At 44.7% G+C, this 17,960-nt stretch overlaps 1 pseudogene; it reads right to left on the minus strand.

Annotated features, from left to right (window-relative positions):
• Positions 1–461: 461 nt before the first annotated feature.
• On the minus strand, positions 462–7,742 carry LOC125517360 (annotated as a pseudogene).
• Positions 7,743–17,960: the final 10,218 nt, after the last annotated feature.

Genomic DNA, 17,960 nt, shown 5'->3' on the forward strand with positions numbered 1-17,960 from the left:
ATATCCATGCCCTCTCAGCGCTGGTGTCAAGAAAGGAGGAAGCAGCGTGGCGGCAATTGTATCGTGGTCGAAGATGATGACCTGCTTGCGTCTGGTTGCAGATCCTTCTGCTGCAGGGGTCTTCTCTCAAGATTTAGGGATGATGACACAGGGCTTCGGAGATTTTGTTGTGTTATGATTGTCTTAGGATACTCTAGGTGTTCATGGTCCTTTGTGGTTGTGTTTCAGTGTGCTTGTAAGGGTCAACTACTTTGTACTGTTTCGTGATTTGAATGAAAAATTTCAAAAAGAAAGACCCCACTAAAAAAACCTAAGCTAGAGGGATTTTTTTTTTGTCAATGACAAGGCTTGCGCGCATGGTTTGGGCCCATTGAACGGGTCCAAGGCCTGCTGTGCTTTCCCATGAGTTAGCGGAGGCGGAACCACCGTATTTCTTTTTTTTTTCCTTATAAAAAAAAACACGCGCGTCCCCCATCCGAGCGGGATCCCTTCTGTGGCCGTCGCCTCGCCGCGACCACGCGACACGCCGTCGCCGTCCGCCAAGGTGCTGACCGCCGTTTTCCCTCCAGTACGCCCAGGCTCCTCCTCCCTCCCGACTATTCTTCACGGCGGCGGCGTACCAGCTCCAGGTCCCCCGAGCCCCGACCGCAGAAATCGCGCAATGTACGTTCCGGCCGGCTCCCCAGTCCTCTTCCATTTGATGCTGCCCGTGCCCTGTTCTTGCTATCCTTTTGAAACTGATGATTGAATGTGATGAATCAAGTAGACTATGGCTGCTCGCCGTGCTGTGTCTTTGCCGCTGTCTGCTGCTGCATCTGTGTGCTACTGCTGCTTAGTGCTTAGGCGATGTCTGCTGCTCTACTGCACCTTTACTGTACTGCCTGTCTCTTATCCTCGTTTTCATGTTCCTTTCGTTATGTTTATGTGTCATGTTAGTTCTGTGTGGTGTTATACTGTCAAAATCTGTGTTCAGTCTCGGTCCAAACGCCTTCGAATATGCCTCCTGTGCATGATGCGCATCCAGATTCGGTTAAACCGCAAACTGAACCGAATTGTCGGTTTTCAGATTTTGAGTGCAAATTATCTGTTTTCCTTTTTCACTACGAGCTTGATATAAACCGGAATTTCCGGTTAGAAGGATGAGTGGCTTCTAAGGCCATGTCACAGCCCTACATTGTAATGTGTTGATGTGTATGGAGGTATATGTGCGTGTCCACGAGTGTACATGTACGATGTATTTGGTGTTTCTAAAAATATGACCTGTACTGTATATTTAAACAAGATTTTGGTTCGTGTGGTGAAAACAATATCATTAGTTTTGTCATAAAAACTTCTGATAATAAATCGTGAGCTCATCTTTAACTAATGATTATGGGTTAACTATTCCCTCCGATCAAGAATGCTACTAATATTTGATTATCACAAGAGCACTAACTCAATGCAAAGGAAGAGCAGATTCAACCCCGAAACTCCACACTCCAAACAAAAAACAAAAGACTACTCACTAACTTTCCGGCAACTGTAACCACAAACTAAACTTTAATATTCCCACTACTACTCCCTCCGTTCGGAATTACTTGTAGTAGAAATGGATGTATCTAGATGTATTTTAGTTCTAGATATATCCATTTCCAAGACAAGTAATTCCGAACGAAGAGAGTAGTAGTTAGTATTAAGTAAAGGTATGACTGAGACTTGAAAGTGACACCTCAGTTGTTACTGTCTTGCCAGTATTCTTTGACTCACAGCAACGCAATATATATTTATGTAAAATACTTCCCATTGATGACTGCTACAACCCTTAAACTTGTGGGTACACATTATTACATCCGAATTTCAAATCCGGACACATGTATAACTAGTGTTGGTGTACTTCAAATATAGGAGTAGTGGTATGTGATTTGTCTTGGCAATCAAAACTAAAAGTTTATCAATGTAACCGTTACATAACAAGATCAAATATGCATAGTGTTAGCATTTGTAGGTTCTTCATTCTCCCCAAGACTTAAGCAAAGCAACATCATCCGGCGCAGGACTGAGATCTGCCTGGTAGTTTCTCCGTTGTCCATCCTGCACACCTTGACCAATAATTTCAAGGAGACGGTGTTCTACTTGTTTCATATCTAGGCGTTCTTCGGGATTAAGTTTTACACACTCCACGGCAACTCCACTGACCATTTCCAAGAGTTTAATATCCACCTCGCTTGTGATATCATTGTCAATCAAGTTTCTTGCTCTTTTGTCTAGATACGCTTCGACAAAGCTTGCAACATAGTTCCTCTTGTTAGAGTATGTTGCGGGCCTCCTCGTGATAAGCTCTATAAGAACAACCCCAAAGCTGTAGACATCACTCTTCTGTGTGACGATCCCCTGGACCATATATATTGGATCTATGTAACTCATGTCCCCAACGACACGTTCAGTCCTCTCGGGCTTTCCTCCTGCGAGCAACCTCGAGGTACCAAAGTCTGAGACTTTAGGGCAGAAATTTTCATCAAGAAGAATATTGGCAGATTTAACATCACCATGACGGATTGTACACTCCCCTGCTGAATGCATGTATGTTAGGCCTTCAGCTGACCCAGCAGCAATTTGTAGGCGCATATCTACCGGTATGATATGTACACGCCTCAATCCAAATAGAGCATCATATAGACTCCCTCTTGGTACATATTCGTATACCAACATTGGAACATCCAGCTCTAAGCAACAACCTAGGAGCCTTGCAATGTTCTTGTGTCTCATTTCAGATTGTACTATAACTTCGCCAGTGAATTCTGCCTTCATATTCTTGTCAACTTTGATGGACCTCTTTATAGCCACTTGTTGTTTATTTTCTAGAGTCCCCATATAAACCTTCCCGAAGTTTCCTTCTCCAATGACACGACTGTAGTTATTTGTAATTTGTTTCATTTCTTTCCTTCTGTATATCTTTATATTCTTTACACCTTTTAGTACTGGTCCACCATTTTGTTCATGGAACCTCTTGAGTGTTAGGAGTTGATGGGCCATAACCATGAGGACAAGTGCAACAATACAAGCAGCAAGGCCTACACATGATAGAGTAGTAACAGCTTTTTGTTAAACTGTGTTCAACACTAAATACAGTTATCAACCATAACATGTTAATTAATTACTTCTTCTGTTTCATAATTCGTGTACCACGACAAAAATTATGGAATGGAGGAAGTAATCAATAGAAAAGTTGTCTTGACATGCTACTTGTCTGCACATGGCCGCTCTCCTATGACACTTTGCCGCTGCCAATACCTGCACTCCTCCAGAGTGTGCACAGCCGACAGGTTACTGTGCGCCTCTCGGTCCCTTCTCTCCACATGCAAAACCATCCCAACTCCAGATAAAAAAAAATACCAACTCAAGAAAGCAAAATAGGAAGTCGAAGGAGCACAGAGCTGCCATCGTTGACGATATGGCGGATGGGGAGGCGACAGACAACGGCAAGTCTTAACCACGAGGGGAATTAGTCCAGTGTGAGCAGGAACCCAACGAGGCACTCACAATCTATGTTCCCTGCAAGCGGACAGAGCTGCATCTCGCCGTCGGCTACTTCGACGGGGACAAGACCCACCCAAATTTGTGCTCCTCCGCGTCCAGCCAATGGCACGGTATCTACCATTTTCCTTTCCTACTCCCAGTTCCAATCTTTCTTTACCCCCCTTCTAGTGCCATATTTTCTGGTGGTAAGCAGCGCACTCAGGGTGTTCGTCGAATTGCAAAGTTGCTAAAACTTCAGCTCTAATGGTAGGATTTCTCTCGGGAATAATTAACAACTTTGTGTTTCAATAAATGGGTGATACACAGGGCTTTCTGTTAGATGCACGTGAAAAATATTAACAACATTGTAGACTCCGAAACAGATGGCTGTCCCTGTCCGTAATTGTTACTTATGATCATTGCCAGTTTGCCACACAGCCCTAATGTGAGTATTCCACATAATTTGGTGTGGTGGAATTGCACATTTTAGTTATTTAGCGCTATTCTACAAAGATGTTCCCTAACCTCGTATGTCTCCATGAGTTTAATAGCTGTTGTTTGTCCTTTATTGAAATGTCTCTGAATTCTGTATTTCAGCGGAAATTTGTCTTCTTTTGTAACTTACGAGATATGGTCTTCAAACATTAGCTTTTATGCATAGCTTTTAGATCAGAAAAGATAGCCAAATCCATTTTTTTTCTATCTGCATTGACTTCATGTGCAGTATTGGTTTTTCTCCAATTATGTTGAATGAGCTATACTACTAATAGTTTCGTAAAAGATATTCTCATGGCGTGATGCTACAACGAATTACCTTGAGCGACTCATTGCTTGTCCAAGCTTATTTTTGTAAAGTTGCAGTGGCATATTTATAAATCTTATTTTTGTAATAGCATTTTTGCAATTTGCAGAAGTTGTGCTGGAATATAACCAATTAATCCTTATACTTTTGGTGGAGATCAGTCACCATACATGTAGTGCTGTTTTCAGATTAATACAGTAAGGCGGCCCCCTACTTCCTGTGTGTACTTTGTGTGTGTGTTTCTTGCTTTTAGGGGTCATCTAATCCCAAGACAGTGCCGCGCACCCTTCGGACCAGACTCGCCGGCGAAGTTGCATAACTCAAAGGATTTGCATCTAACAGGTGAGTCCGGATGTCTGGTTAATAAATTGAGCCGCAATTAGTTCGTACTTGGTCCAAAGCTCAACTAATGGTAAAAGTACATTGTCTCGTTTATTTGATTCCTAAATCTGGCACAAGGTACAATTTGGATAACAATATATACTTGGTTCTTAATTCAAATGTATGCTGAAATGCTGTGCTAGTTCAGTGCTTACCCACAACCACCTTTGCTGCTAAGGGGAAATTTTCTACACAGTGTCCGGTTTTGCCATCGCCTTTCATTCCTTCTTTGCATGGACAGTCATAGCCTTCCAACCTGTTGCCACAGACCCCATCAACCGAGCAAGGATACAAATCAGGGAGTTTGCACTCATTGATGTCTGGGAACGATAAAATAAAGTTAATTATGTATCAATAGGAATACCAACTATAAAGTCTGAGTTATGCATATGTACTTGAAGTAGTATATACCATGGCATCCATCAGTGATGTAGGGGTTGCCATGGTAATGCATCAAGCACTTGCAGACATAGTCATTGCCTCTGGTGGTGTTGACACAAGTGCTGTTGCCACTGACGCACGCGTAGCCCGGAGGTTGCTGCTGTCCTTCTGAGGGACACCAACCAAGGCTCCTGATGGTGAAATTCAGCACGACGGGTGCGCCTCCGGGGTAGAGCACCTTGCTGCCGTTCAAGTCATGTGTAGAGAAGTTGTACCGAGATTTCTCCACCAACATGCTGTAGAAGCACGGGTTGGTTTTCCATAGATAGTTGGGCCGGGACATGAACGAGACTCCGAACTTGGTCAGTGGGGGTGCATTCAGGGGCAAAGAGGCCAGGCAGCACCCCAGCCCGGAGCACGTACCGTTCGTTGCGTACTGGAGGCTCCCCATGAGGTTTGAAAGGCAGGACGGCATGTAGGCCTTCGTCTCCTTCCCCGTCTCCCCAAATGAGGTCTTCATCATGGACTCAACGTTGGAGCCGACACCGATGACAACATTGCGCGTCACTGACAGGAGGAATGGGCCCTCGTCGTCCAAGATTGTGTCCTGAAGGCTGGCTAGGAAACGCGTACCACTTGTGCTGCAGTCGGAGCTGACCGCGCTGTATATTCGGGCCTCGTTGTCACCAACTGATATGTCCATGAGCTCCACCGCGTTATACTTCACGCCAGAACCAGTGCCACTGGTGTTGTACGTGTGCTTCACGGTGCCTGTCTTCTGGTATGGCCCGCTGATGTTGTAGGCAAGGAACAGGCGGGGGGCATGGGACGAGGAGGTGTTGCAGGTGACCTCGAAGCCAGGAAGGAAGCACCCGGGCTTCCCCATGCCGAAGGGGAAGGGAATGCTGATGTTGCCGCACATCTCCTGGCAGACCGGACGTTCCACCACCGCCTGCTGCTGCTGCTCCTGCTCTTCTAGTCCTCGTTGTTCCGCAATCGCAGGCAAGATCAAGAGTGCCGCTGCTGCTGCTGCAAGGAGAAATGGCAGCAGCTGGGAGGGTATTGGCATGGTGCACTACTTCTGTTTTGCTACCGAGGTCTCTGGATTATTGCTAGTCACTCTGGGACCAGGTACGTCTATATGTGCTAATCTGTAACTAGCAGTTGTTAGTTTGTTCATATCTCTGAGGTTGGGTTGGGATTTCTTAAGCACTCTGACTTATCATATTCATAGCTAGTGTCATGTCATACCACACCAGCGTATACGCCACAATGTGCTCTAACGGAATATGTATAAGCTATTGCTGGAACAGGTCTGTGTATGTTACAATTTGATTTCGTTGAGAGGGATGGCACAGCCACATAAACGTTCTTTCTCTTTTCTATGAACCTGGACCTGGCAAAGTCGTAGGCATCTCATAAAAGAGTGATTCTGATCATTACGGACAAAAACATATTAATACTACTGCCATAGGTAGATAGATGATGTAACAGGATACCCGCAATCACTTTTAAATTTCACTTCCAATATGGAAACCACCTTCGGTTGGTTGACTATAGCAAATACACCTTACATTGTGAAAAGTTTGTAAAAAAAAAAATGCACCTTAGATAAAGGAACGGAGGGAGTATATAATAGTAGAGGTCGTTATTCACTTAACCTATCAGGAATTCAGGATCAAACCTAACGTTATATTTGTCTCTGATATTTTTTTCATCTTGTAGATAGCGATGCATCTTCATTGATCATTATTCTTGAAGCCCTTCAACTCCAGCATTCATGAGCAATGTGTAGATGTGGATGACGGTGTGTGTGTGTGTGTGTGTGTGTGTGTGTGTGCACGCATCTACGATGTATTTGACATTTCTCAAAAAGTTGACTTGTACTCCCTCCATTCCATATTAGTTGTTGCTGATCTAGTACAAGAGAGTAATATATATGTAAACAATATAGATAATTGTCCATGCGTTGCACCGGGGTCTAAGCATTCTAGATGTTCATTATCAATTGTGGAAAAATATATATTTTATGATTCTCATCCATAAGCAACATTATCAACTAACATTGTTTATTGACCTTGCAGGCTGATCAACAATGACCCCTCTTCATTGCAGTCTAAACATGTTGCTGCAACTGAGCTTTACTTTTTACCGCATTTCATTTTTCAGAACCTAAAATGGACACGGAACATTAATCCAAATGTATGGGAGCGGGTAATAGTGCCTTTTTCTTAACACCATTGTCCATATTTGAAGAGTATCATAGGTAGTAAAAAAATATTATTGCATGTATACAAACACTGTTCATCATTGTTTATTGCATCGTTTTGTGCATCAGCTCTCTCCTCGAGACATGCATTGAGTAGGCTCAAGGAATCACGCACAACTGATTCGGAAAAAGGGCATCTCATTTTGATCTGGACATTTTTAAAACACATCGACTTGTCACAAGCTTTGAAGATAATTGTTTGTAGCCGCTGGTATATCTACAACTCCCAACAGTGCTACATGATATGCCACGTTTAACCTTTTTTTGTCTTTTTCTTATATAGGTTGATGTCCTACTGATCATGCAAGCAAACAAAACAAAAAAACTGTTAGAAAATTATTGTTTGTGACATGACATCAGTACAGATTCTCACAAACATCAATGAATATCTTGTATAATTTGTACAGAAGTTTTACAGTCTGCAAAACGAGTTTGTGAAGGTTCTTTTGGTCTGATATTTTTCAATAGTCCAAGTGAATTCTTTTTTTTCTTATATATACTCCCTCCGGTCCTTTTTACTCTGTATATTAGAATTCTCTGAAGTCAAACTTCGCAAAGTTTGACCGTATTTATATAAAAAAATATCAACATCTGCCATGCTAAAGTTATATAATATGAAACTTTAAGTCATGACACATCTAGTGGTATTGATTTCAGACTATGAATGTTGACACTTTTTTCTACAAAGTTGGTCAAACTTTACGAGGCTTGACTTCAGTCAAATCTTATATGCGAACTAAAAAGGACCGGAGGGAGTACAAATTATGCTCATAAAGACGTGTGCATAGGTGCTACAGTACCTAGAGACATGTGCTAGCCCATGAAAAAGAACTACTTCCCACGCAGGCCTAGGGGGTCCTTATTAGTGCCAGGGTTAACCGTGGCTTTGACTAGTTAGGGCTTAACATGAAATTTTGAATTCAAAACAGGACACAAATCCACACGTGGGAAGTGATACATCCTACGGCATGGACCATAGGTTCGGGTGAACCATAGTCCTAAAAATCACCTCTCTTGCGTAGAGAAGTTGGTGGTAGTACGAGCACTAGTAGAAAAAGGGTCAAATGTGAAGCACATTAGTGCCGGTTTGAATTTGAGCCGGCACTAATGTGTCCATTAGTGTCGGTTCCAACGGCTAGACGGGCGGACATCGTTAGTACCGGTTCGTGGGCAACCTTTAGTACCGGTTCATGCCACGAACCGGTACTAATGAGGTTGTGTCAGGCTGTGGTCAGGCTGGGGCCCCCACGAAGACCTTTAGTACCGGTTCATGGCATGAACCGGTACTAGAGTTTCTTAGTAAGCTGATTTTTAGTCCCACCTCGCCAAGAAAGAGGCAGTATGAGCTGTTTATAAGCCGTGAGTGCAGAGACGATGAAGGAGAGGCGCAATGCTCACCTGCATGTTGCTTAGCTTCAAGACTTTCGGAATAGCATAGATTGCACGGAGCTATATGCAGTGCAGACTACACTATTCCAAAAGGCTTGAAGCTAATTAACCAGCATTGCACCTCTTTTTTATTTTTAATAACTTATTTGAACTCCGGACTTTTTGTGTTCAGTATGCAACATTCAAAGCGACGTCATCAATTTCCAACATGTTCTGACATCATTTGCTGTTTTTCAGTCATTTACCGATTTTTTTAGAGAGCTAAATAACCATGAAATTGTAAATCACTACAAAATGAACTCTGAAAATGTTGAAACTTGGCATGGTATCATCATTTCACCCGCATAGCATGTGCGAAAGGGTAGAGAGGGTCACGGCAAAAACTAGACGCACTTCGTGTACAAACTGGACAATGTCTTTCGGAGTATCGGGGTTTCAGACGAGAACTCATCTGTTACACGGGCACTTCAATGTTTTTTAAACTTATTTGAACTCTAGAATTTTTTTGCGTTCAGTATGCAGCATTCAAAGCGACATCATCAATTTCCAACACGTTCTGACATCATTTGCTGTTTTTCAGTCATTTACCGATTTGTCTAGAGAGCTAAATGACCGTGAAATTGAAAATCACTACAAAATGAACTATGAAAATGTTGAAACTTGCCATGGTATCATCATTTCACCCGCATAGCATGTGCGAAAGAGTATAGAGGGTCACGGCAAAAACTGAACGCACTTCGTGTACAAACTGGACAATGTCTTTCGGAGTATCAGGGTTTCGGACGAGAACTCATCTGTTACACGGGCACTTCAATGTTTATTATACTTATTTGAAATCCCAACTTCTTTTGCGTTCATTATGCAGCATTCAAAGCGACGTCATCAATTTCCAACACGTTCTGACATCATTTGCTGTTTTTCAGTCATTTACCGAATTGTTTAGAGAGCTAAATGACCGTGAAATTGAAAATCACTACAAAATGAAATCTGAAAATGTTGAAACTTGCCATGGTATCATCATTTCACCTGCATAGCATGTGCAAAGAGTAGAGAGAGTCACGGCAAAAACTGGACGCACTTCGTGTACAAACTGGACAATCTCTTTCGGAGTATCAGGGTTTCGGACGAGAACTCATCTGTTACACGGGCACTTCAATGTTTTTTATACTTATTTGAAATCCCGACTTTTTTGCGTTCATTATGCAGCATTCAAAGCGACGTCATCCATTTCTAACACGTTCTGACATCATTTGTTGTTTTTCGGTCATTTACCAAATTGTTTAGAGAGCTAAATGACCGTGAAATTGAAAATCACTACAAAATGAACTCTGAAAATGTTGAAACTTGCCATTGTATCATCATTTCACCCGCATAGCATATGCGAAAGAGTAGAGAGGGTCACGGGCAAAAACTGGACGCACTTCGTGTACAAACTAGACAATGTCTTTCGGAGTATCAGGGTTTCGGACAAGAACTCATCTGTTAAACGGCCAGTTCAATGTTGTTTATACTTATTTGAAATTCCGACTTCTTTTGCGTTCAGTACGCTGTTGGGGAACGTTGCAGAAAACAAAAAAAATTTCCTACGTTTTCACCAAGATCAATCTATGGAGTCATCTAGCAACGAGGAAGAGGGGAGTGCATCTACATACCCTTGTAGATCGCGAGCGGAAGCGTTCAAGAGAACGGGGTTGATGGAGTCGTACTCGTCGTGATCCAAATCACCGATGATCTAGCGCCGAACGGACGGCACCTCCGCGTTCAACACACGTACGGTTGGGAAGACGTCTCCTCCTTCTTGATCCAGCAAGGGGGAAGGAGAGGTTGATGGAGATCCAGCAGCACGACGGTGTGGTGGTGGAAACAGCGGCGATCTCGGCAGGGCTTCGCCAAGCTTAGCGAGAGGGAGAGGTGTCACGGGAGGGAGAGGGAGGCGCCAGGGGCTAGGGTACCGCTGCCCTCCCTCCCCCCACTATATATAGGACCCCTAGGGGGGCGCCGGCCCTAGGAGATGGGATCTCCAAGGGGGGGGCGGCGGCCAAGGGGGGGGCTTGCCCCACAAGTCAAGTGGGGCGCCCCCCACCCCTAGGGTTTCCAACCCTAGGCGCAGGGGGAGGCCCAAGGGGGGCGCACCAGCCCACTAGGGGCTGGTTCCCTTCCCCACTTCAGCCCATGGGGCCCTCCGGGATAGGTGGCCCCACCCGGTGGACCCCTGGGACCCTTTCGGTGGTCCCGGTACAATACCGATGACCCCCGAAACTTTCCCGATGCCCGAAACTGGACTTCCTATATATAATTCTTCACCTATGGACCATTCCGGAACTCCTCGTGACGTCCGGGATCTCATCCGGGACTCCGAACAACTTTCGGGTTACCGCATACTAATATCTCAACAACCCTAGCATCACCGAACCTTAAGTGTGTAGACCCTACGGGTTCGGGAGACACGCAGACATGACCGAGACGACTCTCCGGTCAATAACCAACAGCGGGATCTGGATACCCATGTTGGCTCCCACATGCTCCTCGATGATCTCATCGGATGAACCATGATGTCGAGGATTCAATCAATCCCGTATACAATTCCCTTTGTCAATCGGTACGTTACTTGCCTGAGACTCGATCGTCGGTATCCCAATACCTCGTTCAATCTCGTTACCGGCAAGTCACTTTACTCGTACGGTAATGCATGATCCCGTGATCAACCACTTGGTCACTTTGATCTCATTATGATGATGCATTACCGAGTGGGCCCAGAGATACCTCTCCGTCATACAGAGTGACAAACCCCAGTCTCGATTCGTGCCAACCCAACAGACACTTTCAGAGATACCCGTAGTGCACCTTTATAGTCACCCAGTTACGTTGTGACGTTTGGCACACCCAAAGCACTCCTACGGTATCCGGGAGTTGCACAATCTCATGGTCTAAGGAAATGATACTTGACATTCGGAAAAGCTATAGCAAACGAACTACACGATCTTTGAGCTATGCTTAGGATTGGGTCTTGTCCATCACATCATTCTCCTAATGATGTGATCCCGTTATCAATGACATCTGATGTCCATAGTCAGGAAACCATGACTATCTTTTGATCAACGAGCTAGTCAACTAGAGGCTCACTAGGGACGTGTTGTGGTCTATGTATTCACACATGTATTATGATTTCCGGATAACACAATTATAGCATGAACAATAGACAATTATCATGAACAAGGAAATATAATAATAACCATTTTATTATTGCCTCTAGGGCATATTTCCAACAGTCTCCCACTTGCACTAGAGTCAATAGTCTAGTTACATTATGATGAATCGAACACCCATAGAGTTCTGGTGTTGATCATGTTTTGCTCTAGGGAGAGGTTTAGTCAACGGATCTGCTACATTCAGGTCCGTATGTACTTTACAAATATCTATGTCTCCATTTTGAACACTTTCACGAATGGAATTGTAGCGACGCTTGATATGCCTGGTCTTCCTGTGAAACCTGGGCTCCTTGGCAAGGGCAATAGCTCCAGTGTTGTCACAGAAGAGAGTCATCGGGCCCGACGCATTGGGAATGACTCCTAGGTCGGTAATGAACTCCTTCACCCAGATTGCTTCTTGTGCTGCCTCCGAGGCTGCCATGTACTCCGCTTCACATGTAGATCCCGCCACAACGCTTTGCTTGCAACTGCACCAGCTTACTGCCCCACCATTCAAAATATACACGTATCCGGTTTGTGACTTAGAGTCATCCAGATCTGTGTCGAAGCTAGCATCGACGTAACCCTTTACGACGAGCTCTTCATCACCTCCATAAACGAGAAACATATCCTTAATCCTCTTCAGGTACTTCAGGATATTCTTGACCGCTGTCCAGTGTTCCATGCCGGGATTACTTTGGTACCTTCCTACTAAACTTACGGCAAGGTTTACATCAGGTCTGGTACACAGCATACCATACATGATAGACCCTATGGCCGAGGCATAGGGACGACACTCATCTTTTCTCTATCTTCTGCCGTGGTCGGGCATTGAGCCATGCTCAATCTCGTACCTTGCAACACAGGCAAGAACCCCTTCTTTGATTGGTCCATATTGAACTTCTTCAATATCTTGTCAAGGTACGTACTCTGTGAAAGACCAATGAGGCGTATCGATCTATCTCTATAGATCTTGATGCCTAATATGTAAGCAGCTTCTCCAAGATCCTTCATTGAAAAACACTTGTTCAAGTAGGCCTTTATGCTTTCCAAGAATTCTATATCATTTCCCATCAACAGTATGTCATCCACATACAATATGAGAAATGCTACAGAGCTCCCACTCACTTTCTTGTAAATGCAGGCTTCTCCATAAGTCTGCGTAAACCCAAACGCTTTGATCATCTCATCAAAACGAATGTTCCAACTCCGAGATGCTTGCATCAGCCCATAGATCGAGCGTTGGAGCTTGCACACCTTGTCAGCATTCTTAGGATCGACAAAACCTTCCGGCTGCATCATATACAATTCTTCCTTAAGGAAACCATTAAGGAATGCCGTTTTGACGTCCATTTTCCATATCTCATAATCATAGAATGCGGCTATTGCTAACATGACTCGGACGGACTTCAGCTTCGCTACGGGTGAGAAAGTCTCATCGTAGTCAACCCCTTGAACTTGTCGATAACCCTTAGCGACAAGCCGAGCTTTATAGATGGTTACATTACCATCCGCGTCTGTCTTCTTCTTAAAGATCCATTTATTTTCTATGGCTCGCCGATCATCGGGCAAGTCAGTCAAAGTCCATACTTCGCCGATCATCTTGGATTTCATGGCTTCCAACCATTTGTCGGAATCTGGGCCCACCATCGCTTCTTCATAGTTTGAAGGTTCACCATTGTCTAACAACATGATTTCCAGGACAGGGTTGCCGTACCACTCTGGTGCGGAACGTGTCCTTGTGGACCTATGAAGTTTAGTAGCAACTTGATCTGAAGTTCCATGATCATCATCATTAGCTTCCTCTCTAGTCGGTGCAGGCACCTCAGGAACATTTTCTTGAGCTGCGCCACTCTCCGGTTCAAGAGGCAATACTTCATCAAGTTCTACTTTCCTCCCACTTACTTCTTTCGAGAGAAACTCTTTCTCTAGAAAGGATCCATTCTTCTCAACAAAGATCTTGCCTTCGGATCTGAGGTAGAAGGTATACCCAATAGTTTCTTTAGGGTATCCTATGAAGACACATTTTTCTGATTTGGGTTTGAGCTTTTCAAGTTGAAGTTTCTTGACATAAGCATCGCATCCCCAAACTTTTAGAAACGACAGCTTAGGTTTCTTCCCAAACCATAATTCATACGGTGTCATCTCAACGGATTTCAACGGAGCCCTATTTAAAGTGAATGCGGCAGTCTCTAAAGCATAGCCCCAAAATGACAGTGGTAGATCGGTAAGAGACATCATAGATCGCACCATATCCAATAGAGTACGATTACGACGTTCGGACACACCATTACGCTAAGGTGTTCCAGGCGGCGTGAGTTGTGAAACTATTCCACATTTCCTTAAGTGCGTGCCAAATTCGTGACTCAAGTATTCTCCCCCACGATCTGATCACAAGAACTTGATTTTTCTGTCTCGTTGATTCTCAACCTCACTCTGAAATTCCTTGAACTTTTCAAAGGTCTCAGACTTGTGTTTCATTAAGTAGACATACCCATATCTACTCAAGTCATCAGTGAGGGTGAGAACATAACGATAGCCACCGCGAGCCTCAACACTCATTGGACCGCACACATTAGTAATTATGATTTCCAATAAGTTGGTCGCTCGCTCCATTGTTCCTGAGAACGGAGTCTTGGTCATTTTACCCATGAGGCATGGTTCGCATGTGTCAAATGATTCATAATCAAGAGACTCCAAAAGTCCATCTGTATGGAGCTTCTTCATGCGTTTGACACCTATGTGACCAAGGCGGCAGTGCCACAAGTATGTGGGACTATCATTATCAACCTTACATCTTTTGGTATTCACACTATGAATATGTGTAACATTACGCTCGAGATTCATTAAGAATAAACCATTCACCAGCGGGGCATGACCATAAAACATATCTCTCATATAAATAGAACAACCATTATTCTTGGATTTAAATGAGTAACCATCTCGAATTAAACGAGATCCTGATACAATGTTCATGCTCAAAGCTGGCACTAAATAACAATTATTGAGGTTTAAAACTAATTCCGTAGGTAAATGTAGAGGTAGCGTGCCGACGGCGATCACATCGACCTTGGAACCATTCCCGACGCGCATCGTCATCTCGTCCTTCGCCAGTCTCCGCTTATTCCGCAACTCCTGCTTTGAGTTACAAATTTGAGCAACCGCACCGGTATCAAATACCCAGGAGATAGTACGAGTACTGGTAAGGTACACAGCAATTACATGTATATCACATATACCTTTAGTGTTGCCGGCCTTCTTGTCCGCTAAGTATCTAGGGCAGTTCCGCTTCGAGTGACCACTTCCCTTGCAATAAAAACACTCAGTCTCGGGCTTGGGTCCATTCTTTGGCTTCTTCCCGGCAGCTTGCTTACCGGGCGCGGCAACCCCCTTGCCGTCCTTCTTGAAGTTCTTCTTACCCTTGCCTTTCTTAAACTTAGTGGTTTTATTAACCATCAACACTTGATGTTCCTTTTTGATCTCCACCTCTGCTGATTTCAGCATTGAATATACCTCAGGAATGGTCTTTTCCATCCCCCGCATATTGAAGTTCATCACAAAGCTCTTGTAGCTCGGTGGAAGCGACTGAAGGATTCTATCAATGACCGCGTCATCCGGAAGATTAACTCCCAGCTCAGTCAAGCGGTTATGCAACCCAGGCATTTTGAGTATGTGCTCACTGACAGAACTATTTTCCTCCATCTTACAACTGAAGAACTTGTCGGAGACTTCATATCTCTCGACCCGGGCATGAGCTTGGAAAACCATTTTCAGCTCTTCGAACATCTCATATGCTCCGTGTTGCTCAAAACGCTTTTGGAGCCCCGGTTCTAAGCTGTAAAGCATGCCGCACTGAACGAGGGAGTAATCATCAGCACGTGACTGCCAAGCGTTCATAACGTCTTGGTTCTCTGGGATGGGTGCGTCACCTAGCGGTGCTTCTAGGACATAATCTTTCTTGGCAGCTATGAGGATGATCCTCAGGTTCCGGACCCAGTCCATATAGTTGCTGCCATAATGTTTCAGCTTGGTTTTCTCTAGGAACGCGTTGAAGTTGAGGGCAATATTAGCGTGGGCCATTTGATCTACAAGACATAATGTAAAGATTTTAGACTAAGTTCATGATAATTAAGTTCATCTAATCAAATTATTCAATGAACTCCCACTCAGATAGACATCCCTCTAGTCATCTAAGTGAAACATGATCCGAGTCAACTAGGCCGTGTCCGATCATCGCGTGAGATGGACTAGTCAACATCGGTGAACATCTTCATGTTGATCGTATCTTCTATACGACTCATGCTCGACCTTTCGGTCTTCCGTGTTCTGAGGCCATGTCTGTACATGCTAGGCTCGTCAAGTCAACCTAAGTGTATTGCGTGTGTAAATATGGCTTACACCCGTTGTATTCGAACGTTAGAATCTATCACACCCGATCATCACGTGGTGCTTCGAAACAACGAACCTTCGCAATGGTGCACAGTTAGGGGGAACACTTTCTTGAAATTATTACGAGGGATCATCTTATTTAAGCTACCGTCGTTCTAAGCAAATAAGATGTAAAACATGATAAACATCACATGCAATCAAATAGTGACATGATATGGCCAATATCATTTGCTCCTTTTGATCTCCATCTTCGGGGCTCCATGATCATCGTTGTCACCGGCATGACACCATGATCTCCATCATCATGATCTCCATCATCGTGTCTTCTTGAAGTTGTCTCGTCATCTATTACTTCTACTACTATGGCTAACGCTTTAGCAATAAAGTAAAGGAATTACATGACGTTTATGTTGACACGCAGGTCATAAATAAATTAAGACAACTCCTATGGCTCCTGCCGGTTGTCATACTCATCGACATGCAAGTCGTGATTCCTATTACAAGAACATGATCAATCTCATACATCACATATATCAATCATCACATCCTTTTGGCCATATCACATCACACGGCACATGCTGCAAAAACAAGTTAGACGTCCTCTAATTGTTGTTGCAAGTTTTTACGTGGCTGCTATAGGTTTCTAGCAAGAACGTTTCTCACCTACGCCAAAACCACAACGTGATATGCCAATTTCTATTTACCCTTCATAAGGACCCTTTTCATCGAATCCGATCCGACTAAAGTGGGAGAGACAGACACCCGTTATCCACCTTATGCAACTAGTGCATGTCAGTCGGTGGAACCAGTCTCACCTAAGCGTACGTGTAAGGACGGTCCGGGCCGCTTCATCCCACGATGCCGCTGAATCAAGATAAGACTAGTAACAGCAAGTAAATTGACTATATCGACGCCCACAACTGCTTTGTGTTCTACTCGTGCATAGAAACTACGCATAGACCTAGCTCATGATGCCACTGTTGGGGAACGGAGCAGAATTTTAAAATTTTCTACGCATCACCAAGATCAATCTATGGAGTCATCTAGCAACGAGGGAGAGGGGAGTGCATCTACATACCCTTGTAGATCGCGAGCGGAAGCGTTCAAGAGAACGGGATTGATGGAGTCGTACTCGTCGTGATCCAAATCACCGATGATCTAGCGCCGAACGGACGGCACCTCCGTGTTCAACACACGTACGGTTGGGAAGACGTCTCCTCCTTCTTGATCCAGCAAGGGGGAAGGAGAGGTTGATGGAGATCCAGCAGCACGACGGCGTGGTGGTGGAAACAGCGGCGATCTCGGCAGGGCTTCGCCAAGCTTAGCGAGAGGGAGAGGTGTCACGGGAGGGAGAGGGAGACGCCAAGGGCTAGGGTACCGCTGCCCTCCCTCCCCCCCACTATATATAGGACCCCTAGGGGGGCGCCGGCCCTAGGAGATGGGATCTCCAAGGGGGGGCGGCGGCCAAGGGGGTGGCTTGCCCCACAAGCCAAGTGGGGCGCCCCCCACCCCTAGGGTTTCCAACCCTAGGCACAGGGGAAGGCCCAAGGGGGGCGCACCAGCCCACCAGGGGCTGGTTCCCTTCCCCACTTCAGCCCATGGGGCCCTCCGGGATAGGTGGCCCCACCCGGTGGACCCCCGGGACCCTTCCGGTGGTCCCGGTACA

This window comes from Triticum urartu, chromosome 6 (assembly GCF_003073215.2).
Source record: "Triticum urartu cultivar G1812 chromosome 6, Tu2.1, whole genome shotgun sequence".
Taxonomy (NCBI): Eukaryota; Viridiplantae; Streptophyta; class Magnoliopsida; order Poales; family Poaceae; genus Triticum; species Triticum urartu.